The 22661-nt window shown below is 36.5% G+C and overlaps 1 protein-coding gene across 5 annotated transcripts in view; it reads left to right on the forward strand.

Moving 5' to 3' along the window:
• Positions 1 to 22661, forward strand: part of LOC126365974 (bromodomain-containing protein 3-like) — a 94878-nt gene that overhangs the window by 54636 nt on the left and 17581 nt on the right. For 3 of the 5 annotated variants that reach the window (XM_050008773.1, XM_050008775.1, XM_050008774.1), the window contains exon 3: positions 4233 to 4490. The exons of the other annotated variants lie outside the window; for them this stretch is intronic. The gene's annotated coding sequence lies outside the window, so the exon portion shown is untranslated. The remainder of the gene's footprint in view (positions 1 to 4232; positions 4491 to 22661) is intronic. 5 annotated transcript variants of the gene reach the window in all.

The following is a 22661-nucleotide window of genomic DNA, read 5'->3' on the forward strand; positions in this document are numbered from 1 at the left end:
ACAATTAAAGCTAACCTCTACAAGCAAACCAAAGGAAATTTCAATTTCACTGCAAAAAGCAAACTGTAATTTCTTGCTATCACTGTTCACCTGAACTGTCCTTGCACTGGCTACAGGAGCTGCCTTGTTACCAACTGGTGAGCAGTCCTGGTAGGCCTTTGTTTGCAGATTATAAATGACAGATTCAGATTCCAAACGAAAGAAGAATGATAGGAAAATAAATAAGAACAATTAAAAATGCCAATACATTGATGAAAATGGCACAGCCAAGAAACGGAAATATGAATTAACTGAATAAAAATAATAAAACAAAAATTGGTTTGCAGTTGACAGGATTTTAACCAACGACCTTTCGTACATCACTATGCCACTACACTGTGTTAGATTCCTATATTTGTGACTTTAATGATACAGTTGCAGTGATGGATTGGAGCCTTCAAAAATTTGGCTTCACACAATTTTGTGCGAAGCTTATCTAATGTAAGCTGACTTGTGATGATGATAATTAATATGTGACACTGAATCAGGTCTTGTTCGAAAGGATTCAGTTGCATACAGTTAATGCTGGGTATGAAATGTGTATGTTTAGTTAGTTTTGTTGTGTGTCTTTGTTGTTTTTGTTGTGGTTACGGTTAATGCTGGGTATGAAAAGTGTGTGTTTAGTTAGCTTCGTTGTGTTTCTGTGTTGGTTTTGTTGTGGTTATCATGTGTAATGAAATAAAAAGTGCCAGACCCAGGATTCATCAGGACCCAAACATGTCGAGAAAGAAAGCCAATCAAAGAACTGAACGTGAAATGACCAATTGCTGTGGCAGTTTGGCAGCAGTTAAAAGTTCAGGCATGAAGTCGAGCATCCTGGAGGAAACTCCCTCCAGCACATGAAATGTCAACCATCAAGTAATTTTAATTGGGCTATAATACCATCAAACCAACATTTTTCATTGCCTAACTTATTGCATTACATATTTATGTTGAATGTGGTTAATTATATGTGTGCACATTAACAAAACTCGTCTGTGTTTGATTAAAGCTGTTTTTATTGTTCATATTTCAGATTGGTTGTGACTCGTTGTCTTTTACGTATGCCAAACCACAAATACTGTCCTATATTTCTACCTTTAGTAACCACATCACTGTCACAGTTTTATAGTTACTAATTCCTGTATGACAATATTGTCAAGAATATCAAGAATGTTTACAACGTGGTGAGGCTGTGGTTGTAGTTGTTTTGAGGCAATTGTCTGATGTGTTCATTATTGCATCTTAGTATTCTTTTTCATTTCCCCTGTAACATAAGTATAATTTTCCTATCAAATGCAAGGTAAATTAAGGTTAGTCTCTACTAATACTGTATAGTCATTTCCATGATAATGAATGTAGGCTATCTTTGAATGACTACAGTTTGTATGTCTGAATCCATCAGCCAATAGGAACAAGTGATTAATCACAACTCCACCAGTGTTGGTTATTCACCTTGTTCACAGTTGGATTCAATTTGGACCTTTCTATTTATTTCCACCGTACATATTGTGTTTGAGCTGCCTATATCGAGAAATGTCTTTCTTTACCTTTGTGGCTTTGCCAAAGGAGGGGCAGCTGCTTGAGGTGAAGTGGCAGGGACAGCTGACTCTTTTTCATCATCAGAATTAGGCAATGCCTCAAAACATTTTGATGGTTATTAATGATAAGAATTATAGTGCTAGTCTACTGGTCATGTGCCGCATGCAACTTTTCCTGCTAAATTGCTCCAAATCCGTGCATTGTCAGCCAGGTACTATCAGTTGCAGCTTCATGCCTGATTATGAAGCTCTCATTTGGCAACTTCAGCATTAAAATTTTACCTCAAATAGACATTAAGTATAAATAAGACTGTTAGTTACTTCCATTTTAATTTGGAGCAGGGGAAGAGGGAATTCAGGCAAAATCTAATCAGGTTTCTTTCAAGGTTGCTGGCTTGTTCACTTTGTGTAGTCTTAATACTGGCTTGACCTGTCTTCTATTACATCTGCTTATGAGACTGTGTGCCAGTTTAATGATGCTGTGGTAGGAGGACTGCATGTTTGAATGCAGACTTTAACATTTTGTCTTACCAGACAGATCTACGAGAGATTGTATCAAAGGTTTCAGTCCATTTATTTCTTTGTGTAGGACCGTAACCTCATTTTCAGGTTGATTCTTCATTAGGATCTGACTATTGAAAATTGATGTAGCCTTTATGTATAGTTCTCCTCATATGTGCACAAGTTACACATCAACAATAGCACACTACTCACCACTGCACCACCAGCATAGTTTGCAGTGATCATACAAAGTTAGCTATGCAGCTTCCACCAGTTTTCAACATTTCCATTACGTTCTCATAGTGACTACAATCCTGAAACTTATTTACTGGTGAAAGTTATATAAGATCCTCTATCTTTCTAATATAAAAACAAGTGAAGATACTTACAGGAATATGCAAGTCATAAACTAATTGCCATTCTTCCCCTCACAGAAACACGTAATAAAGTAAACTTATTATTTGCTTCCGTGCCATGCACAAACCAAGTACTGTGGATGCCGTAAGTAGAAATAGATTTCTGGATCACTTATGCCAACTATATTCCATTTGCATTTCCATTTCCATTGCTCCTTCGCACATTGTATAACAACTCACTGCATTCTCTGAGAGACATAAACATTTGTTAAAATGCTGGAAATAGCACTCACCTGATCACCTATGTTGTTTTCACAATTGTTGGCTTTGTGTTTTGTGTTGTTATTTTCGTCTCTGCAGTACACTTTTGCATTCTGTGCATCAAAGAACATTTTAGTGATCAAATTGCTTTTTTCAGTTCCTTTTAATTTAAGGGCCATCGTTGGTGCAGAATCCACGATGGTATGTGGGTCATAACATTCATACGATCATTTTGTTGTTCTACAGGACACTGCACGTGTGTGCTGGGCTGTGTTAGTGTATAGGTTCTGTCAGTTGTTTGTCGTTCAGTATTTTCTCCTTTGTACAACAGAATATGCGCTCTTTTAAATAAAAAGGCTCAACAGATCTACCTGACATGTAACTTGAGTTACCAGCTCCTTTGAATTGTTGATGTAATAGCTGGTTTTTAATTGTATTATTTTCTGTTTGCTTGTAATAATAATTAAAAGATTTATATTTCCACTTTTACTGAGAAATTTGTTTTTATGGTTGCCACTAAATTTGAAGTAAATAGGAATTTATTGGTGAGTTGTTGAAAATAAGATAAGTTAGGAAGATATTGATGGATTCTTCTGAAAATAAGAAGGTAATCATAGCTTGATCAGAATTTTTTTCTCCTTATTTGAGGTTGTTTGTCTTAGTTCACAGTTTGTGTAGTGTTAGTCTTGTTTAGAAGGTTATGTGTATCAGTCACATTGTGTTAATGACTCCTTTCCCATTGAAAATTGTGCATTCTATGGTAATTTCATATTGTCTTGTTGCTGACCCAAAAAAGTTTGTGTATTAAATAGATGCTTACTTTAAGAGCACATTCTTAAGACTACAGAATGTCATTGTTTTCTTTCAGAAAACCCTTGCTGAATTTGATAAATAATATATGAGATAATGAAAATTCCTATCCAGTCATATAGAAAGGTAGTAGGGAAAGCTGAATTTTGTTAATTTATTCGTGAATATAATTTTGTGATTTCCAATTCTTTTTAATTGTAATATTTAAAGTTGACAACAGTTTCTCACATGAGTATATTAAAAACTAGTTAGTTACTGACAAAAACAAGAAAATTACTTGCATAAAACATCCTTCAAAAAATACAAAATTCATTGAGTTAGTCAGACCTCAAAAAGAAATAGTAAGACTTGAGTCATTGTTACCTATGGCATACCTCTTATCCAAGAAATCATTCATTGCAGTTGTGATTGTTAGCTGAATGTTGGTAATTCTATTTTTCCTCATTTCAGTTTATTTGTCGTTGGGTCACTATTCGAAATCATCACAGTGGATGGCAGATTTTTGTTTACTTTCTCGGCATTTGAGAGATTTGTAGGTTATTGTATTGACTGCAACTAGCCAGCCAGTGTTATTCAATTTGTAGGGCTCTTCTCATCATGGGAAGCACATCAAATTAAAAAGCACGTACTATTAGAATGTCACAAGTAACACATCCCATCGGAAACTTTGTTACTGCGCTAACATATCATCAGTTGTTCTCAGTTATTGATAATGAAAACGATTCCATTTCTTGACGACTCGCAGGCAGAATTGGTTGCGGTGCCAGTAGCGGAAGCTTGTGTGAAGTACTGACCAGGAGGAAGGTTTGGCGGGAGATGCTGTAGTACTTGCCAGCCACGGGGCAGGTGGGCCTCGTTGCGTGTGCCATCATGATCCGCAGCGAACGCTCACAGCTGCTGCTGCTGACTGGCCAGTCACAGCTGTAGTTGGACATCCACACGGTGCTCTCTCAGAAAAACCTACTGCGTTCACATCTGTTGTCTGCGGTTTACAATTAAGCAGGTGATTGCTATATCTCAGCACTAGTTTCTTTATCTTTGCGTGCTCATCATTCCCATCACCTTTGCCCAGTTTGTGATAGAACTGTTCATGTAGTTTAGACTGTTTATTGCCATAGGATTTGGAATATGTTCTAATGTCGTATGTTATGGTAAACACTTACAGTTCTCACTAGTCATCAGTATTTCTTTGTAGAGCTGTACTTTTTCATACTATTAATGGAGAGAACTCACTACCATTTTATTTCATTATATTGTCATTATCTTGAGTGTGATTACTGTCATTAAAACCTAACCTTGTTTCTTGCTTCGTTCTGCAGACTTTTTGCACTAATGCTGTGCTATTTGTAGATAAACCATAACTATTTTTCTTTACAGGTTGGATTTTCTGTGCATTCTTACATTTTTTTAATTATACTCTGGTTTTTTTTTAAATAATGTCATCCACAGGCCTGCCAGTTTGAGCCGCGTTTGTGTAGGTGTCACCTACCTTGGCCCTGTTTTTTTTATATGTATGTCAGTTGGTAAATATAAAAACCCTAATTTTGGCAACAAAAGAACTTGCATTAACATAACCCATTTCATTGGTTCTCTTATTTCTCATCATTTTTTGTTTATAGTTTCACGAAGAATTTCAACGTTCCATCTGTCTAGTATATAGAGAATGTATTGACTAGAAAAGGTTTGCCGGCCACGGTGGTCTAGCGGTTCAGGCGCTCAGTCCGGAACCGCACGACTGCTACGGTCGCAGGTTCGAATCCTGCCTCGGGCATGGATGTGTGTGATGTCCTTAGGTTAGTTAGGTTTAAGTAGTTCTAAGTTCTAGGGGACTGATGACCACAGATGTTAAGTCCCATAGTGCTCAGGGCCTTTTGAAGAAAAGGTTTCTGGACTGGCTGTTTACCATCAATATTATTTGAATGTGTCAGGTAGTATTAAATGTTTATCTTATGTTATCATTTGCTGTTATTGGAGTTGAAAGCAGATGTGCAACTGATTTGCTCACTATAAGTATACTTTAAAAAAATAAAAAAATAAAAAACACACCTTACATATCGGAATTGCATACATGCTGAAATTATGTTTGAATCAGTACACAGGGCAAAGTAAATGAAGGGAAACAGTTCTTTTTGTTATGAAGGGGAAAAGTTAATAAAAATTAAGTGATTTTATCCAAATATAGGGAAGATATTGTTTTCAAAATGAGTTTTGGATGCTTAGCAAATGCAAACATCATCTGTAGGGGACACACCAACTGTTGTAAGTAATGTACATAACACTGCATATTAATGGTTACAATTATCATTACGAGGCATCATCTCTAGTTCATCTTCTGTCGTTTCAGTTCTAGGCTTACAGCTCACTTAACTTTGCACGCAGTAGTATTGTTTATGACTGATATTTCAGTTTTTTAATCTGAGCGAAGTGGTTTAAACATCTTACTCATATTTGGGAGGACCTGGGTTCAGATGCCTTTCCGGCAGTCAAATATTTAGGTTTTGTGTGGTTGCATTTAATTTGAGTAAGTCAAATGCTATGATGTTTCCTTTGAAATCGACAAGGTCTGTTTTCTTCTCCTCTTGTGTTCTATTTGTGACCGTGTTCAGCGTCTGTTAACCACATCATTAATGAGACATTGAACTCCAAATTTCCTTCTTTATCCTTTTGGTACAAATAATACCGTTTCTTGATCCTCCCTCGTGTTTTGTACTAGATGTATAAAAATTCTTAGGGAGTCTGTGGAGATTTGAACTGTGTGGCCGAGGAGGGGCATCTAAATACTTCATTCTTTAATCATTTTCATGTGAATTTATCAATCAACACCAATCTATTGAATAAACTTGCATTCTGTATAATTTTTGTTCTCTTACCTGTTCATGTGAGCTGGCTCACAAGACAGCAGTGAGAACCGGGTGGGGGGAAGGGAGGGGGGAGAGGGGTCAGAACAATATAGCCCCACAATGAGTGTTAATTCTGTGGCCGATAATGTCATGTTATATATAGCTGTATCATTTCACTGTGGCTCATTAATGCATTTTGTGTTAGATTTAGTTTTTAATACTGTTGTACAGGGTGGGGCAAATGAAATTGGACCAGAGAGCAGAGTTCCAGGGTACAAACACAGGAGAGGAAAGGAAATACAGTACTAAACTGACTGTAGCATGTGACGTCTGCCTGCTTGCCGCCCCCCTCCCCCTCCAACTGCCCCTGTGTTGATGTACTGCATTGATATACTGACTGAAAAATGGGGGGGGGGGGGGGTTAAGTCAGACACAGACTACTTTAAATGATGTAGCCGTCAGGTGCACAGTTACGTTCTACAGTTGTTTAATTTTGCTGTTCAACCTCCCATATACACATTTAATATAGCCAGTGCACTATTGTTTAACTTTCGATGAGCGTCATTAATAGTTTGCAGGCGAACATCCACATACTGCTACAATAGTTTACTATTGAACATATACAAGCAGTAAAATCCTAACCACACAGTTCTTCTTTAAGAATAACAAGGTATGTATGGAAGATACACTGTCATTGTTTTAACACACGGCCTAATTGTGTTACACTTATTTCATGGATGCATTGCTGATCTAACAAATACAGGTTCCTCGTCTGAAACTCAGCCATGGACTGACTGTCTCAGGGCCAAAAATCAGGCCCTTGTCTATCCTCACAATAACAGGTGCTGAAACTGCACATCGTTCAAAGTTTAGTTTAAGAAATTACAATTAAAACTTAACTCATTAAATTAACTTGTCTTTTTAACAGTTTCTTCTACTACAAGAGTTAGGCCAAATTATTTGTCTAACTCATGAAATCAATAAATATTGTTATGCAAACAACACTTTTGATAAAACTGTTAATTACTTTGGAATTAATCAAGGTCTGTCTTTGCTAACATGTGTTCGAATAGAATCAAATAGATCCTTTAGGAATACTATTAGTTGTTCCTCTGGATGTTTATAATTAATACAGAATTTATATTTGTTTATACACTAACAATAAAATTTAAGTTATGAAACAATTACTGATTTCACCCTATAACAAATGAAACTAACTAGGAATAATCAAAATAAATTAGAAAATCAATTACACGCATAAAACTAAGTACAAAAGTAGATCTGGTGGTATATTCTTTGAAACTGAGGGCTAACCTTTCTCTTTAATGAAAATGCAGATTATATTCACATATGTCATGGTAATTAGTTAAAAGTGAGAAATGAAAAGGAGACATATGGCAAAACAAAAGGATAAGTAGAAATACCCCAGCTTGCTTCATCACAAGTAGGTGTTAAAAGTGATCTCCATTCATCTCTTGGCACTTTTGGACCCTGGATTGCTGGAAATGCTGCATTCTCATCCGAAATGTTCTGCTGCAGTTCTTGAAGACTATGAGGGTTGTTGTGATACACTGTAGACATAAGGGCTTCCCATATAAAGCAATCATTTGGAGCATGCACCACAGATCCGGTGACTTTTTCTGAATCTTCTCCCTCAGACACCTTAAAACCTGTTAGTACAATTTATTAATGGTGATATGGCCCCTGGAGATGAATTCGTGACGCTGCATAGTGCCAAGAATGTCGAAAAAATGATGAGCACATACTTGGTTGCACTGTGGACCTGGCTTTGTCTTTTTTGAGTGTGGCAATGATGGACTATGCCCATACACCTATGTTTTGTCACGTAAAATGATTCTGAACATGTATTAAGAGTCATCCACGGTATGCTGACAAAGTTCGTATCAGACTTCGATACAGTATACCTTCTGCTCCTGGGTCAGTAGCCTGGGGTGAACTTGACAGCAACATGTTGCATGTTGAAATCACATGTGAGAATTGTCTGCACTGTTCTGTACAACACTCTTGACAGTGGCAATAATGTTGTGGATTGTTCTAGCACAATAGTCAAGCACAAGTTGCTGAATGGTTTCATCATTTTCATGTGTTGTGCTTTCGGAAGGTTGTCCTGATTTCATGTTGTCCTCCAGTGATGTTCTGCTTTTCAAGTGCACATTCCACGCAAAACACCTCGCACAATTCATTGCAGCATTGGCATATACTTACCGAATCATATCAAACATCACTTTGACAAGTTTCCTTTGTTTTGCACACGATTTAACATTTGCTTGTAGTTCTAACTTGCTGTCCATTCTGGAATCACAGATATGGTAACAAACAAGTCATAATAGCATCAGCTGCACAGCTCCTGATATAACCAGGACACTGTCTCAGGGCATGCTGACCTTTGAAATTCGATGCCATCAGTGTTCTGAGCGTGCAGCCCTTGTGCTGTCATCTTCTGGCATACTGCAAAACTAGTCTCAAAACTCTTTTTTTGTGTGTTTTGGTGTCACCAGAATAGTTGTTCAAAAGTGTGATCTATCATCTAGTTCTTGATACATTAAAAAAAATGGCAATAACATAACATTGTTGGGACAGTTGTGATTACTAATGGCTTTCCGTGTGTGCGGCGAGCCAACTACCAACTAAACACAGCTGTTGCTTAAGCACAGCATATTCCTGTTGCAGGCTAGTATCCACACAGTTGGGAACTTGTTATTTTATGAAGCTGATTTAATGATTGCTACAAACTTTTAAGGCACTTCAGTGTACAAATTACCCTACTGCTGCAGTTTTGCTGAACCCATAACAATAATGTTCAACCTTCTTAGACACACTTTATTGCCAAGTCCTAGTTGCTTAAGGTGGCATTTGAAATATTGTAACACTAAATGTCAACAACTGATGTGATAGTCCAACATACATATGACTTGCCTTGAACAACAGTGACTCTGTATAACAGTAGTTGAAAATAAATGTTCATGAGATATGGCACTGAAAAATTCATGCTGCCCACTAGTTTCAATAACTGTTCTTGCCAATATAGAATAAGATAGATGTCACATCAGTTATGGCTTTTAAAATCACAGATTAGGTAAGTGTATTATTTGACATCTTAATCAGCCATATATGATGCCGATGAGCTTTACAGCATAAGTTTAGGATGAAGTTCACTTTCTACATCTGGGGTACTGCTCTACATCTATTCTGATGTTGGCTTAAATGTTATTTTGGACTGGCACACCTTGAGAACAACACATTTAATATTACAAAAGTACCATTGTTTCGAGTGTTGCAGATAGTAAACCATATTGTGAGAATGAGTGGCGGCAGGAAAAGTTAGTCAACAATTAAGAAATTAATTAGGCAATGCTGTTTCGGAAAATGCTTGTAAGCTATTTCCAGAACTGACTGGATTAGTCAGCCCACTGCGCAATTTAATTTAGACATTTGGGCTGTGGCAAACGTCTCATCTGAACTAGTCCATAAAGTTGAAAGTGTCCCCACAAGACCATTCATCCACTGCAAACAGAACCTCCAAGTTGAATATGATAGAAATGGTCTTTGCCCACCTGTTTAGCTTAACAAGAGTGGGGTTAGCAACAAAGACAGAAAGTCAACCACCCATGGCTCAAGAATTTGTGTAGGCTATATGCAGTGTAAACTCCATTTGTGCTGATACCATACTTTCCATCTTACAGTAACTATCATGTATGTAACTGCTGCCATCAAATATCCTGGACAAGAAGAGAGTGATCTGGAGCTTACAGTCAGTTAACCTGAAAGCTGTGAAGTGCTATATGGGTTGGCAAATGTACAGATCTGAATCTTTTTAGGGTTCTGTGCCTCTGTCTGTAAAAATGGAACCCTTAGGATCACTTCGTTGTCTGTCTGGCTGTTTGTCCATCTGACTGTTAAGAACCCTTTTTCTCAGAAACAGGTAGAGGTAACAACTTCAAATTTATGTCACATGGTCTTTTGGATGTTTAAAAATTTGAAGCGTTTATGGCATTTCTTAAAACTTGTTAGCAAATGATATTGCCTTTGCCTTGTTTGGTCGTAGGTCACTGATTCCTGAAACTGTTTTTGTTAATGATTTGTTTAATGCATGAAATGTTGGACCCACATCACATCTAACATAACAAATTGTATAAAAATCATTTGAATTCTCTTTAGCCATTAATTTTTTTTCTCTTCTTCCAGTCAACAAATGTAGAACCTCATCTTGCACAAAGCTTTCTTACAGAAAATTCTTCATGTAAACTAAAATGTACTCATTTTTCAGTGTTTTCATGTGTCATTGCAGTTTTCGGATTACTCTTATGTAGATCTCCTTCAATATAAATACCTAGTGGTTTGAATTCATCCAGCCATAAAAGAGCTAATTCCTTTATAATTTATGAAAAAATAAAAAATAATTACTGCATTATATCTCAGTATATCCTACATAAAATTTCACACAAAAATGCTCCCTTGTCCCTTTTACCCATTGCATGAACAGAAATCATTTATTATGGTAAAAATAAAGTTAAACCTTGGAACATCTTAACATAGAAGTATGAGTTATTCCAAATTGAACAGTGATACTATGATGGACAATGTCTCAGTGATTGCATGTACAGTGTGTCTAATGAAGGAGTCCCCGCTACACAATTAAATGTCTGAAATACTAAGATTGATAAGTGCAACAAAAGGTATGTTTATTGTGAAAGCTGTAAGTGTTTTATAGAGAAGTTTCAGAATGGTCGTAAAGCTGCTAACAGATAGCACTGTATGCTGTGCAGCTTGTACAGTGTTTGTGTGCTTAATTAACCTCGTCTTCGCAGTCACATCACAATCTTTACAAATGACCACCATTCACAGTATGGAAGTGGTGCAAATGAACAATGAAATTTGCATCACATCCTATAATGTGTCAATGGAAATGTATGCACATGCCACACAGATTGCTGATTCAAGTTTGTACAATGTGGTGGAATGGCTCCAGTAGGCGTGGCCTTATCTTGAATTAACCACTCGGTGCCTGGTCGATCAACCAGCACTAGCTGTGTGATGACATATTGTTCCAAAATTCCAGTGTAATATTCACTGGTGATCGTTTCTCACATGAAAAAAGGGCCAGTAATGCCTATGCTGCACTCTGCAGCCTGGACTGTTACATGGGGAGAATACAGTGATTTCTCTTCACACAAATGAGGATTTCGGAAACCCCAGAATTGACAGTTTTGCTTATTTACTAGTGAATTCGGATGGAAGTGTGCTTCATCTGTGAACCATATGCAGTCAGCTTTAAATCCTTCATTACCAGTCGTTGTGAGAAACTGGTTTGCAAAGTCAGCTGTCTTTTGTACAGCTCGTAAAGGCATGGCCTGGTTGCTTAGCATTTTGAATGTAATTATGTGCAGTGTCTGTCTCAATATTTTCTGCATGCTGTAGTGCTTAAAACTAATCTCTACTGCAATTCTTCAGATGGATTTCATTGGATTTTGCTAAATAATTCTAGAAACTGTGGTGACATTTTCAGGAGTAACTACTGTTTGCATGGGGGCTTACATTCTTCGCCCGCTCATCAGCCATGCTGCCTGTCCATTGCAATTTGATGAATATCTTGTGAATGATTTTTGCACAAGGACTTCTTGTAGCATTAAATTGTATTTTAAAACTGCGCTTTTTTTCCATAGGACTGTGTTCTAACCTTGGTTTACCAGTAGCAGAAAAACCCACTCTTCATTGGAATATCTGTTTCATCCTGTTCCTTCAGCACACTAACCTCCTTTTGCTTTTCAGGCTGTTTTGAAACCTGTATAACATGTGCATAAAATTCTTACAGCTTTCATTGTAAACATACTGTTTCTTCCACTCGTTTATCCATCTTAGTTTTTAAGATATTTAATTTTGAAATTGGAGCTTCTTTGCTGGGCACTCACTGGACACCCTGTATATGCTGCATACATTTTGCTCCCAGTGTTTGTGAAAATTTAAATAATGAAACCTGCCTTATGTTCAGGTTTTGCCCCAGGGCATTTGATACCTTTCCTACTTTAATAAACATTTCTTTTAAGGACAGAGATTTGACATGGGTTCTAATAGTTATGAGAAACAGTGCTGATGTACATAACCAATATGTTTTTCCATGGCCTTTTTCAGTCATCTAATATCTTTCCACAAAGCTGTACCATATGAAACATTTGATAAGACCACAAAATTTCTTGATGTGCCATTGTCGTAATTCCTATTTATTTTCAGTTCTAAGTATATTTCGATCTTTGTTTTAACTTCAGAATTATGCATGTGTTTTTATTGCTCATAATAAATAGACAAACAGAAAGACTGCTATACATTTAAACTTTCAGCCAAAAGGCCTTCTAAAATAGTTAACAAAAAAACACACACACGTGGTCACTGTCTATGGCTGCTATGGCTGGACTGCAGACAGCAGCTGCACCTGGCAGGAACAGGAATCTGTTGTTATTCCATCCTGGACTTTACATTTTTTGCTTATAGCGGATCACCAGATTGTGATAGTGTACAAAAAGACTTGTACTTTTTACTAAAACAGTATACTGTTAATGGGAAGTAGTATGGAACCATGTGCAGTTGTTGTTGTTGTTGTTGTGGTCTTCAGTCCTGATACTGGTTTGATGCAGCTCTCCATGCCACTATATCCTGTGCAAGCTTCTTCATCTCCCAGTACCTACTGCAGCCTACATGCTTTTGAATCTGCTTAGTGTATTCATCTCTTGGTCTCCCTCTACGATTTTTACCTTCCACGCTGCCCTCCAATACTAAATTGATGGTCCCTCGATGTCTCAGAACATGTCCTACCAACCGATCCCTTCTTCTAATCAAGTTGTGCCACAAACTCCTATTCTCCCCAATTCTATTCAATACCTCCTCATTAGTTATGTGATCTTTCCATCATCCTCCACATTCTCCTGTAGCACCACATTTCTAAAGCTTCTATTCTCTACTTGTCTAAAATATTTATCGTCCACGTTTCACTTCCATACATGGCTACACTCCATACAAATACTTTCAGAAATGACTCACTGACACTTAAATCTATACTCGATATTCACAAATTTCTCTGCTTCAGAAATGCTTTCCTTACCATTGCCAGTCTACATTTTATATCCTCTCTACTTCGACCATCATCAGTTATTTTGCTACCCAAATAGTAAACCTCCTTTACTACTTTAAGTGTCTCATTTCCTAATCTAATTCCCTCAGCAACACCGGACTTAATTCGACTACATTCCATTATCCTCCTTTTGCTTTTGTTAATGTTCATCTTTTACCTTCCTTTCAAGACACTGTCCATTCCGTTCAACTGCTCTTCCAAGTCCTTTGCTGTCTCTGACAGAATTACAATGTCATCGGCGAACCTCAAAATTTTTATTTCTTCTCCATGGATTTTAATACCTACTCCGAACTTTTCTTTTGTTTCTTTTATTCCTTGCTCAGTGTACAGATTGAAAAACCACTGCTTCCCTTTCATACCTCTTGACTCTTATAACTGCCATCAACTTTCTGTACAAATTGTAAATATCCTTTCGCTCCCTGTATTTCACCCGTGCCACCTTCAGAATTCTAATCAACATTGTCAAAAGCTTTCTCTAAGTCTACAATTGCTAGAAACATAGGTTTGCCTTTGCAGCTGTGACTTATTAAACTGATAGGTCGGTAATTTTCACATCTGTCAACACCTGCTTTCTTTGGGATTGGAATTATTATATTCTTCTTGAAGTCTGAGGGTATTTCGCCTGTCTTGTACATCTTGCTCACCAGATGGTAGAGTCTTGTCAGGACTGGCTCTCCCAAGGCTGTCAGTTGGTTTAATGGAATGTTGTCTACTCCGGGGGCCTTGTTTCGACTCAGGTCTTTCAGTGCTCTGTCAAATTCTTCACACAGTATCATATCTCCCATTTCCATCTTCATCTACATCCTCTTCCATTTCCATAATATTTTCCTCAAGTACATCGCCCTTGTATAGACCCTCTATATACTCCTTCCACCTTTCTGCTTTCCCTTCTTTGCTTAGAACTGGGTTTCCATCAAAGCTCTTGATATTCATGCAAGTGGTTCTCCTTTCTCCAAAGGTCTCTTTAATTTTCCTGTAGGCAGTATCTATCTTAACCCCTAGTGAGATAAGCCTCTACATCCTTACATTTGTCCTCTAGCCATCCCTGCTTAGCCATTTTGCACTTCCTGTCGATCTCATTTTTGAGACGTTTGTATTCCTTTTTGCCTGCTTCATTTACTGCATTTTTATATTTTCTCCTTTCATCAATTAAATTCAATATTTCCTCTGTTACCCAAGGATTTCTATTAGCCCTTGTCTTTTTACCTATTTGATCCTTTGCTGCCTTCACTATTTCATCATTCAAAGCTACCCATTCTTCTTCTACTGTATTTCTTTCCCCCATTCCTGTCAATTGTTCCCTTATGCTCTCCCTGAAACTCAGTACAACATCTGGTTTTTTCAGTTTATCCAGGTCCCATCTCCTTAAATTCCCATCTTTATGCAGGTTCATGTGCAGTTAAGATCCCATATCTCACCAGTGTTTGTATGCATCTATTTCGAGACCATGCTTCACCTCCTGTTCTGCTTATACATTTTTCTGTTTCCAATCTCACATGTACAAGAGTTTATTCACCTGATCCAGTGAGGAACTCTTTGAATTAAAATAAACCAAGAAGTTCATGAACCAACAATTTTCCGTGCTTATTTCATTGTTACCTCATTGACCATGCATGCAAATACTTCAGGAACAGTTTAAACCATTGTAGCACCTAGGTTTGTTGTTTCTTCTATCAGATAACTGGCTTGTCTCCCTCATTGATTCAAGCTAGGATCTGATTGTTGAATAGGGATTGTTTTGTGAGAGCATTGGATGAGAACTTTCTGTTCTCTGACTCTTGGATATTTTAGAAAAATTCCAGTGATTTAGACATCTCAAATTTTGAACAATAGAATAATGGTTCTAATTGGCACACTTCTTCAAAAAGATAAAAGCTGTTTTGGAGAAGGATGTTTGTATAGTGACAATATCTTTACAGTAAAATGATTTTTGGGCAAAAAAAGAGAATTTAATCTTGAACCATGCATTGTTTTTATAGATTTTGAGAAATCTTTCAGTCAAATTGATTGAAATATGGAGAATATGGAGTGACTAAGGCTTCCCCAAATCCCATAAGATAAATCAAATATTTATATTGTGAAACAAAAATTGTGTGAAGTACAGGAGCAAAAAGGGCAGGTGAGAGAGGCATGTTCTACTTCTGGCATTCTTTTTGATAATTATATTGACAGTGTTCTTAAAAATTAGAAATAACATTATCCACAAATTAGATAAACACACTAATCTAAGTGCGTCAATTTTTGCAGATAAAATCATAGCATTACAAGATAGTGAAAGTGGCCTACAGCTAGCAGTACATCGACTGACAAAATATATACAGAATACAATATTATTACATAAGACAAAAGCTATGGCATTTCAAGGTAAAACACAGTTCGGTCAAAGATATTAATTAACAACAAAATAATTAAAAAGGTGCCATCTTTTAAGTATGTAGCCTGTGACAGAAAGTATGATTTTGTAACGATTTACAAGCAAAGCTGCACTGATTTTAAATGCTTAACTACAAAGCAAAACTAAAAATACAAAAATCAAATTTTATAAAAGAATGGTGTTACTGTTGTATGGAAGCAAGAGTTGGATAAATAAAAGATGACAGCAAACTACAAGCACCAAACATTAGATTCTTTAGGGAGTGAAGAGTTGCTTAAGGAGAAAAGTTAAAACTTCCGTAAGAAGTTGAATCTGTATGCTGTTAATGGAGAAACAGGGAAAACAACATGTGAACAGAAAGAGATGCAGAAGGCTACCCAAAAAAATCCTGAACCCATCTGAACTGAAGGAAAGATGTAGATCACCAAGGAAGGTGGAAATAAACTATTTGAAGATGTAACCAGATGATTAAGACTTGTATAGAAGATGAAATTGTCGTCAACTGTAAACACAGTAACTTGTAAAACTATGTGAATTAACGAGGAAAAACTGCATGTTAAATTGACTTTTTGTTTTGCTGTCCACATTGGACAGCAGTTTTTTTAGTGTAAGCAGTAGCCTTTTCGGTATAACAGTCTTAATTCCTTCAGTGATCCTTATTTAAGGAACCGGCAAACTTCTGCTTTTCTGCCTGTGAAAATTAGATAGTTTGCTTGTTCATGTTCTTACAGTAAATCACATACTACAGAGTTACTCCAAAGGTCCAGATTTCTATTATCAATCAACATTGTGGTACTTAGTCAAATATGTTTTTAAAATCTTGGTAGATTATAACTGATATTATTCCATACACACTTATACCTCACCTTACAGCCTAGATACATTGTGTAAAATTTAGCAGTAGTGCGATAAACTATATAAGGAATTGAATCAATAATTTTTATACAAACCCATACAGATGTAATTTGATCTGTTCCATTTCTTTATAAAATATTTAATCTGTAGTTCATAAAGCATTTTTTGTTTTTATTTCCTATAAAAATGCTTACTTGAAAATTAAAGTACAAAACAATGCAGTAATAAACAGAAATTGAAAAAATAAATATGTGAATTAAAAAGAATCACTTGCCGATATTTATACACACAATAAAAATGTATTTAAAAACTGTCTTAATCTAATGACAGACATTATAATGAAGAATGACTAAGCTATTATATTCTTCCATCCTCACTCTTTGCTAGTGTTATTGACTGAGCTTAAAATATTTGTGCATAGTAATCTGCCTTGCCCTGCTTTCTTACAGGCAATGGCTAAGTTTACTCCTTGAGAAACTTTAATTCTGAGTTCTTCATTGGAATCATTTTGAAAAATGATGTTTATTTACTGCTCCATAGTAAGAAAACACATTTGACAAGTTCTTTGCATTAGCTGTAGGCACACAGCAGACTGTGGCTCTTCATCACGTGCTCGTTCTGTTTCTAATTATATCAGTTCATCATTTGAAGAGATTCTTCTCTGTCATCATCTACATGGTCAGTAAGATGATTTTCCTCCAAATCTTCCCAACCAAGATGGGTTCCTAATTTTAGAGAAGCAACTTAAGGTTCATTATTTTTTATGCGTTATGGACAGATTTTTTTCCAAACTTGGTTCAATGTGGTTGATTTTAATTCCTTCTATGCTTCACTAATGTCTGCACTGCTTTAAGGTGTATTTCTTCCAAAACTGTTTTATTCAAGACGCATCTTCAGATTTGTGTATAAGTTTACAAAACTGTTGCACTCTGGTCCATGTCATCAGATAATTTTTACCAAGCTCTGGAGCATTATCCGTGTTGCTTAAATATTTATCCTTCAGCTTTCTTTTCACTTTTCTCTTTATTTCTTTCCTTCCTTTTTTTTGGGGGGGGGGGGGGGCAAAGTAATTTTTTAAAATGGTCTTCAAAGGGAAGTTTATCTCATCCTACCTTTCTTGTTGGATCTTCAAATGTAAGGCAATTGTTTTTTTCGTTCAGTCCTATGAAACACTTTGGATTTTAGGAGAGATATACTAAAAGTGTTTGTAACTTAAAATTACCTGCATCGTCAGCATCAAGGAGCAAAGTTAACTGTTCATTTGATATTTTATACCCAGATGTCAGCCTTTCACATTTTGAAATGTAAGTTCTTTCAGGCATTCGCTTCCAACAGAATCCTATCTTGTCTACATTGAAAACTTGTTCAGGTCTGCATCATCATATGCTATAGTTCTTTCACTTCTCATTTTTTTTAGTTGTGCAAGTTGTAGAAATTTTTGAATTTTTTCAAACCATCCTTGGCTGCTTTGAAATGTTAAGTCTTTCACAGATTAAAGTGTTTCATTGTTTTGCATTGGATTTATGGCTACAGTCGATGTACAATCCGACATCCTGATGTGTGTGTATATATATCAACTTAACCTCATAAATAATTTCTGGTCACTATTCCCAGAGTTAATTACTTTCTTGATCCTGTTATACAGTACCAAAATGCTATGCTGCTGGACCACTACTCCTTGTTGCCATGTGCAGGTGCTGGAAGAGAGCTTTAATGTATCCAAGGCACTAAATGACACAAATAGCTCAGGGGTAACTCTCCTGTATTTTATATCCATTGTTTTTGGTATACATCCTAAATTACAATGATGGGTGAACAGATCTTGTAGCTTATGACAGCCTATTGTAAATAAAAGCATCTTGCTTCGGCATTAACAGCGAATGAGTCAGTTCTTACAGCGATTTTTTTCAGTTCATCTTTGTGCACATTCTTGCATGCATTCTTTTGCTCCTTTAGCTTAAAGGCTCCATCGAGCTGTGAAATCGAAACAACAAATGAGCCTCCACAGTAGGAGAAAATGTGCAGAGACTGTGACACTTTGCCGATGTCTGTACCTGGCAGTTTTCGCATTCCGTCTGTACATACGTTAATAATAATATCTCCCCCAATGTAATGTCCCAAAACTTACGAACTACTTAAATTACATTTTCAGTACAATGAACATCTTTCGTTGACCTAAGAGGGTAAAGGTGGAATGTTATTCCGTATAATCCCAAGTTACATCACAGATCACACCCCCTATGTAGACAAAAGATGTGAAACTCAATTTACATAATCAATTAAAATCATTTTGTAACTTTCAACTTTTCATTACTAAACCTACGATCTCAAATGACCAAACTCAGTTTTATTCCTTCACAATGCTGAATGTACATGCATATTTCTTAGTTCAGTCATTTCATTTTATGATTCATTGCTTTACCTAGGATTGCATTTCCCCTTATGTATGTCTTTATCAAATATTTGTGCTTACTCATTTAAAATATAATGTGTGTTTGTAATGACGTCATTTCTTTCTTAACATAACTGTCTCTAATTACTAGTGAATATTGATTTAACCACTATATTGTTTCTTGTATTCCAGTCTAGTAAATTACTTCCATGTTGCACACTTAATTGTACTACCAACACTCTCCAACTACTTGGTACACAAACTGTTACATTTTCGTAGTTTAAGGAAGCCCATGAGAGATATTTGTCCTATTTGATGAGGCTTGATCATTATCTCATTACCTTTATTCAAGGTTATTCGTGTTACAGTGTTTTTAAATGATGGTTTTTAACAGTACAAATTTATTGAGGTAGACAAGGTTTAAGTTTTTATTTGTTATAAGGAATTACGTTTGGACATTTTAATCTACACCATTCTCCACTACCTGTGATAAGTCATACATATACGGAAATGAAAATTCCAAGAATCATCATTTTTTCAGGTAAGTCTATTAATTGTTGACTGCTTTGGAGAACATTTCAGCACTGTGCAGCTTCATATTCCTGTAAAGGCTGCATTCACACCTAATGTAATGGGCTGCTACTGTATAATATATTTTTTTAATCTTTTCGACTTGAGTTTTCCTCTCATCACCTTTGTACAGAAGTAAACAATACAGGTTGTTCCTTCCATGGATTTACCTGGCCTAGGCATACCCCTTCCTTTCTAGGGCTTCACCTACCATTTTAATCTCCATCAATACCCACCCAAAATCCATTAAGTCTCAGCTTAAATCTTTAACAGTATGCACAGCCTCCAATGGCTTTTCTTTATACATTTTAATGAGGTAGTTTCTCTGTAATACATCGACACAGCTGAGCTGGATAGTCCAAAAATGTGTTTCCTAACTCAGTCCTCTTTAACAACTTTGACCTATTTCTCCGTGCACTGTTATAAGTTACATATATGAACATATCTAATACAAAGACTCCTGTCATGATATTCTTCCCATGTTTGCTACTTTATTTGTTACTGTGCACTTCGCTAGATTGTCTTCACCTACTTCTAAAAACTTGAGATGAATGAGTGGGCTCCAAAGTATCAAACGTACTTTCTCATCCTTTCAGATCAGCACCTTTTATTCATATGTTAGTCCGTCACACTTGCCTTCACTTAGTGAATGGTTTCCGTTTCCGTGCTTTCCCCTGTTTTTGTGATGTGGCTAACATAAGTATTACTCAGTAGCTAACCTTCCTTACAAAAAGTCATAAGACCCAACTATAATATGTCATCTTATAATAAAAAAACATCTTATTGTACATAAATTGTGTAATACACGAGTTTCAGTGTACAAAATCATTTACTATAACTGTAATACATTCTGTTTTATCATTGTCTTCATTTCTTTAATTTTCTACAGTATTATTTTAATACACTCTGTAATAGGACATTTTATAATCTAAAACTTCTACTTTAGTTTTTAGCAGTCATTAAATAAAAAGTAATACAGTTGTGGAGCTTCAGGTAGTTAACAACAAATTCAAATTAATAATATAATAAAGTAATAAATATGACTAAATATATTTGTACTATCGCTCACAATATTCCTTCAGTGTCGAGTTTCAGTAGAGAGAATATCAGATTTAATATGCAGCATTGTCGTTGTGCATGTGAGTAATTTGTTCAACGTTAAGCTTATGCATTGCTGTGGAACCAGTGATTATATATAATACAGCTTGTATTATGTAAACTGTCAACGTTTTCAATTAAATTCTTCAAACAGTGAAAAGTCCAGGGTGGAATAGTGAGACTGCAGCCATACATAGTGGTCGTGTGTGTGTGTGTGTGTGTGTGTGTGTGTGTGTGTGTGTGTTTTGCTGTCTAATTCAGAAAAAGGAAATTTGGCCAAAAGCTTATGTGTTTAGCTTGTTTTTGTTGCGCCTGTCTGCGTCTCAACATCTTCACTATATTGTCTCAATTAAATTATTTTTGTTATTGAATTGGTAAATAATGAAACAAGGCTAGCTTTACCTTACGTATGTAATCAAAGTAAATAAAATAAATCAACTGTATCAAGCAACCTGTGAAATAAATAAATCTTCTCATTAGCTGTAGGACTGGCAACGTGAGGCATACTCCATCTGTAATGATTCATATTGGCGTCTTGATTAACTCCTATAACTTCCACCCAGGTTGGGAGAGAAAGTGCCTCATAAATCTTTCCCACCTACACCTCTGTTAATTAGTTTTTACACTTCTTCTTAGTAAGTACAGTGCATCTGTGTAACAAATGATGCCTGATATATCAAAGAGTTCACTACTAATAAACTTTCCTCCTCCAATAAAAATAAATGACTTGATAGCTTACATAATCAGTAATTATTACATGATTCTTCCCTGCATTAATCCATAAGGCACACATAATTTTGCTATAACCCCCTCCCCCCCCCCCCCCCCCCCCCCCCCACACACACACACACACACACACACATACTAGTGTTATTACATTTACTGCCACCAGGTAAGCTGCTTCCACAGCTCAAATATTTGTCATCATATTCATTGTATCTTAAATATTTTTCAAGCTCGGGCTTGTTAACCTCATATATCTTGGTATATTCACTCACTTAAATGTTACTTCAAATTGACTCAGAGTCGTAAACTTATTTCCGCATTTGGAACTCCAATTTACTGCTTCCTGTTGTATGTGTTTAATAGTAAATGGTGTGTTCAAAAAGTAATGCCTCACAATTCTTCGTGATGTAACTGTTTGTCACAAAGTGGTCGAACCATTTGCTGAGGGGGGGTTGGGGGGAGGGAGACACCTAGTGTTTTCCAGCAGTTGGTTGCTTAATTGCCTTCATGCTCCGGGAGGGTTAGGACATCTTCTTCCCCAAACCTCTATATAGTGGACACCTCAAACTTACTTTGGAGAAAACTTTAGTGCAACATTATGCGATAAAGTTGTGTATGAAGCTCAACGAGAGGCCACTGGAAACTTTTGGAAAGCTTAAGGAAGCCTTTGGAAAGAATTGCCTTCCCAGATTGCATTCAAACAGGTGGCACAAGATGCTTAGAGGAAGTTGCTGATGAGGCCTAAGCAGGACCCTCGTCAACATCATGGACGGGCAGCCGCATGACTTGTGTGCACCAGTTACTGAATTCAGACTGTCAAACAAATATAGGTATGATGTTGGAATTATTGGTCTTGAGAAAACGGTTCTTCGTCAGATTGTATCCAAAGACTTAAACATATGGAAGTTTTTTGCAACACTTGTGCCTAGAGTTTTGAACAATGTGCTAAAGCAGCACTGAGTGGAATTGTGTGAAAAACACAAGTTTTGATCTGCCAAAGCTACTAAATGACATAAACAGCTCTACGGTAACTCTGTTTTATGTGTTTTACACCCACTGTTTCTGGCATACAGCTTCACATACGATGATGGGTTCTAACGCTTTAGATGACAAGAATCGATGTGTAGTTCATTTGCCAACTTCACACCTCTCTCACATCAGTTGACTTACTAGGT

The sequence above is a fragment of the Schistocerca gregaria genome, chromosome 4, assembly GCF_023897955.1.
Source record: "Schistocerca gregaria isolate iqSchGreg1 chromosome 4, iqSchGreg1.2, whole genome shotgun sequence".
Lineage (NCBI taxonomy): Eukaryota > Metazoa > Arthropoda > Insecta > Orthoptera > Acrididae > Schistocerca > Schistocerca gregaria.